The following is a 5449-nucleotide window of genomic DNA, read 5'->3' as shown; positions in this document are numbered from 1 at the left end:
AAAATTCTCCACAAAAGACAAAATGCAGCTATAAGTTAATTAAGACCTCTTTATGTTTGATTGACTGATTGCATGATCCTAGTAACAGATGAAACCTAGCTGCTCTAATCCCTCTGAGATCCCAGAGGCTGATGGCATGCCATTGGTGAGAAATGGTGTTCCCGTTCTCTCTCTAAGGACATATTATTGTTTGTGTTTCAGTGTCTGGTCATGCCAGGTGATGTACAAATGTACAAACAAAACAAAACAGGGAAAGGACAGGAAGCAAACCAGAGACAAAGAATGACTCCATCAAGCTCAAGCCTGGGCTAAGAGCAGAGATAGAAAGAGAAACCAGGAATGGGGTGAACATAAGCACATAATCTAAGAGCAGACATTCTTAAACTGCACATGTGAAGGTGGGGTAGGTAAGATTTCCAAAACCTCTAACACAGGATCATAGCCATCAGGCTAAAATACAGTCTTAGAGAATTTCCATTTGTGCAAGCTAGCTCATTTGCAAGTGGGAATGTGAAAATCCTTGGGTGAGAAGGAAAGCAAAAAAGGTCCTGCTTTTCAGCAAAGACAGAGGAAACCTAGATGGTAAGGCAGAACTGGAAACAGGTTGACAGGATTGATGTCTGGAACACATACAGGTTTTCAAGTACCTGATTCAAGCAGGATATAAGCAGACTGAATCACAGCTCAGACTCATCAAACCATATTAAATCATTGGCCATACTGGTGCTAACTCACAGGCCAGAATACCAAATAACAATTTGTTGTTATTGAACTGGTGATACACCTATGAAGTGACAGTTACTACTGGTGATTGATGATAACGGATCAAATACTTCTGTGTCACTAAGAAGGATATTTCAACAGGTCTCTGCCACAAAATAGAATGTAGCTCAGTGGGGCTTGGGAAGCCCAGGGCACTTCACACAGCAGCTCTGATGTAAACCCATGAGGTTCCCAGGAAGTTGCCTGAGCTACCCATTAACAAATAGGTAAAGTTAACACACCAAAGGACTCTAACCATGAGGTAGCATCAGAGAAATCTGTTCTCTTCACCTTAAAATTAACCTTAAAAATGAACCTTAATTTACCTTAAAAATGAAACTTTAAAAGTTTTGTTAGTGTTATAAATGTGTAAAAAGGATTTTTTAAACTTAGCTTGAGACTGACCTGATGTAGTACAACCATAAATAAATAGCAATAATTATAATAATTATTAATAATAATAAAACAATTTATAACTTAATTATCAGTATTGAAGTTTATCGCAAAAGGTCAAACAGTTTGCACAAAAGTTGCGTTATCATTTCCACCACTCATTTCTCAAGGTATGTCTACACTGGAGACTGAAATGAGACAGAGGTAACAGAGTTGTTTGTGGTACTGTAGGAAATCCAGCCACACCTCCAAAATGTAATCTTCAGCATAGTCATCCTCCAAGAATAGATCTACATGCTGTTTGTTTAGTTAACTGTTTGGCTTGACCTGGCAGTAGCTCAGATATTTGCTTTCAGACTTCAGCACCTCTCTAGGAAATTGAAAACCCTTATCTGTGTTGTATTGGTTTGGGGCTGAAACAATCCTTGTATAAGATGCAAAACTGTAGTTCTGGAAATACTCCACATATCTAGGTCAAACATTCTTGGGTAAGTTGTAACTAAGAGCTTAAATTTCATGCTGAGTTAGAGAAGACAGGGCTCGGGAAAAGGACAGTGCTCTTTTACTGCACATTTCCATACTTCATTGCATTTTCTCTACTGAAGTTACCCTAAATGCATCAATGCATCAAAAAAGATATGTTCCTGTAGTTGCTAGAAAGCATTGAGAAAACTGATGTTATACGGGCTTTTTTTTTTTTTCCTTCACAGTTGCTCCATGACTTATGATTGAAGTTTATCCCTCCCACCAAAAAAAAAAAAAAAAAAAAAAAAAAAATAAGGATTGGTTTTTTTTTTTTTTTTTTTAAAAAAAAAAAAAAAAAAAAAAAAGGCAGTCTGTGAATAACTAGAGACTTGTTATTCTCTTTTAAGGGATTGTAATGACCTGGACAGCACTTAGTATAAATTTAGAGATCCTGCTGAAAGACTGCCTCGTGCTTGCACTTGAACATGAATCACACATTTTCAGCCAGACAGTTATGATCATGTACTCTGCCTTCCCGCATAGCACACACTACAGGAGTTCTCCCAACAATTTCTGCCTCAAGCCACAGCTTGTGGTAGAACTGCAGTGTACCTTCAGAAAAACATGCAGTTATGATTTAACATATATAAAATTGATTGCATCCTTTGGCAATCTTTTCCACTGGTTAATTGCTCTCCCTGCTCAAAACTTTCCAGTTTGAAAACTGCTGACTTTGGCTTCTGCCATTTAATCTAGTTAGATGTGGCTTTTTTCTTTTTTTTTTTTACTTTTTTTTTTTTTTTAAAAAAAAATCTTGCCTTAGCTAGTACTTGAATATGCAGAGGGCTATAGACCACAGTTAAGTTGCTTCTTTACCTTTTAAATAAACTAAGTAAATTAAGTTCCTTCAGGCTGTCACTGTAAGAAGGGTTTCCAATCATTCCTGCAGATTTCTTCTGAACCTGCTCCAATTTTCCATCATCCCTTTAAAAAGTTAATATCTTAATGGGACACAACATTCCTATAGCAGTGCTGATGTGTAGAAGCTATTTATTAATGATAGCCAAACCTCAGGTACCTCTCTAATATCAAAGAACATAATTTCATCTAAGAGAAAAATACATGTGAAGCTGACTCAGAAAGAAAGAGTTTATTTCATTTAATACTAAATGAATCTTTTAGTGGAAATTTAGCAGCCTGCCACAGTACAGTAAAGCCAGGAATAAATATGTAAAAGTTTTAATTTAAAAAGAACAGCATGAATCTTGAAGGCTGATTTAACAGATATTGCCAAATTTAATCACCTGATATTAAGCTGGAAAACATTTTCATGATGCCAAGAGAAAAGTGTTGGCTACCAAACTAGGGTAGAACTAATGCGGTTAGATTTTCTATATATTGAATAGAGGAAGATTCCTGGTCCATAACCTATACCATATTTGACAAATCAGTGTGGAAAAGAATTAAGCCAAAACAGCGAGCAATGAGCAAGAAAACTTGGAAGGTTTATTTCAGCATGACTCTCTGTAGACTCAATACAGGTAACAGACTCACAGTTACACTGTGTAGCACCTGCATAAGCTATGCTGCAAAAAGAGAGGGCTTTCCACCTCCTTTATAAAACTCAAAATCAATTCTATGTCCCTTGACAAATCTAAGGGTCTACTATAAATACTGGATGCAATAGCCATAAAGCTATAGGAACATGTTTCTTGTCAGAGATTAGGGTTATTTTGGGACAGATTTTGTGACCTTTGGCTTTGCCTAAGTTTTCCAATTGATTTGGCTGAGATTATATATCTAAAGCCCCTAGTTTATTTTGAACTACCTTCTTCTAAATGCTTCCATAAAGAGGTCATCTACTAACCACAGGTAGGTGACTGGCAACTTATGCTCACCCTTTTGTCCTTCCCTCCCTTCTCTGCTGGGCTGAGTCCCGAAACATCCAGCTACCAGTGGCAGCATGAAGCTGAACATGACCGTCTTTCATTCTTTGTGGTTAGGATAAAAGTGGGGTGTTTTTTAGTATTATGATGCCAGTAAATGAGGGTTACTGTCACCAGCCCATGCCTTGGTTTGTAGTTGAGCCACCCCAGCAGTGGCTGTTGATTTACTGCAGTTTATTAGGGGCTTGGCTATGGAACCACAACACTCTTCAGCTGAAATAGTTGTGTCTCTTGAACACAGCTAAGATCAGTGCTTACCCACCAGGGAACAGTTTCCTCTGGTGTGGACATGGGTTTACGATAAAGGAGACACAGGGTTCCTCCTCACCTGTGCTGACTACTGGGCTTCCCCCAGCCAGATCCAGAGTCTCCACAGCCACCAATTCTTTACTCCAGACAGAGGGAACAGGTGGGGACTATTTTCTTCCAGAATGTTATTTTTTTTTTTTTTTTTTTTTTTTTTACAGAGAGAAACAAGCAACCATGCGGAGAGATGTCCATAATGCAGAACTACCCCTCCCCATCATGACCGGTAAAAGAAGTGCAGTGTAAATCTGCATCTGATAAGGACATAGTCATCCCTAAAATAAGCTGGTTTCATGGCATCAGTATCTATTTAGCGGTATTTTAGGGGAATTTCCAAAAGATAAGCATGCTATTTGTTTTACCACATTAATGCTATTGCCAGTTATACTCTTACATACATAATGAACCTAAGTGTATGATTGGTAGATAAAGGTCTTGTTTTACTGAGTTATGTCAACCAAAGTTTTGAATTACATTTACACTGAGTTTATTTGTGCTGTTAGAGAAAAGCTTTTCAAGAAGCAGCAGCCTAAATATTAGTTAGGTTGTTGCGCAAAACTCTAATGCAAAAGAGAGGAGAGAGATAAAATTGCTTTAAAGGGAAAAAAGCGAAACAAGAATTCATCTACTTAGGTATGCTAGCACTGTGTCTTATTACCAGTCAGAAGTCATTGACTAACAGGAATATTAAGGCAAACTGTTCCTGAAAATGAAAACAGAATCTGCAATTCAGTCAACAGATGCAAATTACTAAGTCATTTTTGCAAACAGATGTTTGGAATAGCATTTTACAGGAGACATATTTAAGTAGGGAAGTGTATACACTGAAATTACTTACGTCAATGTGTTTGCTATTTAACAGTATATTCTGAAGATCCGGTATTTGATGACTAAAATATTGATAATATACATTTGCATAGCACCAGTGATCTGGAAGAACCAGACCTCAAGGTGATTTAAAGATCGTAGGTCTGACTATATCCCTGAAGCCTTTGAAGATAATGGACGAAGCATACAGAAGTATAAATATAGAGATAGCTGGTAGCCATTTGTGCTTTTGCTACTGATTCTAGCTAGAGCAAGATCATACTACAGGTAATCCACACCAAATACATCTTAATGCAGAAGCAGGCAAGAGAGGAACGTATTATATTAAAAACTGAAGCTCTGCTTCAACTAGAGTCTCCATCCCGTCAATAAATGCTAATGGCAGCGTCTGGGACAGAGTGAGAATGCAGTAAAGAAAAGAAATGAAATTGTAAATTCTGAAATGCCTGTATTGTACATAAATGTTCTGTAAGATGCCTTTGAGAAGCTTGGAAAACAGCAACATAAAAAGTCTTGGTGTTCATGTTCTTAAATGTTTATTCATCTTTTGTATCCACAGCATGTGCAGCAGTAACACCAATGAGTGACAAACTCTCCTTACTAACTGTCAAAGAAAGTTAGGCTAACTTAAAGCTTTTGCCTGAGTCAAGGTGTGCTGTGAGACAGAGTATTTCTGAGGTATTCTTGAGATCTTCTGATGGATGTCTCAGTGCATGACATTAACAAAATATAACAGCTTTCCCCTTTCC

This window comes from Oxyura jamaicensis, chromosome 2 (genome assembly GCF_011077185.1).
Source record: "Oxyura jamaicensis isolate SHBP4307 breed ruddy duck chromosome 2, BPBGC_Ojam_1.0, whole genome shotgun sequence".
Taxonomy (NCBI): Eukaryota; Metazoa; Chordata; class Aves; order Anseriformes; family Anatidae; genus Oxyura; species Oxyura jamaicensis.
This window is presented reverse-complemented; position numbering follows the sequence as displayed.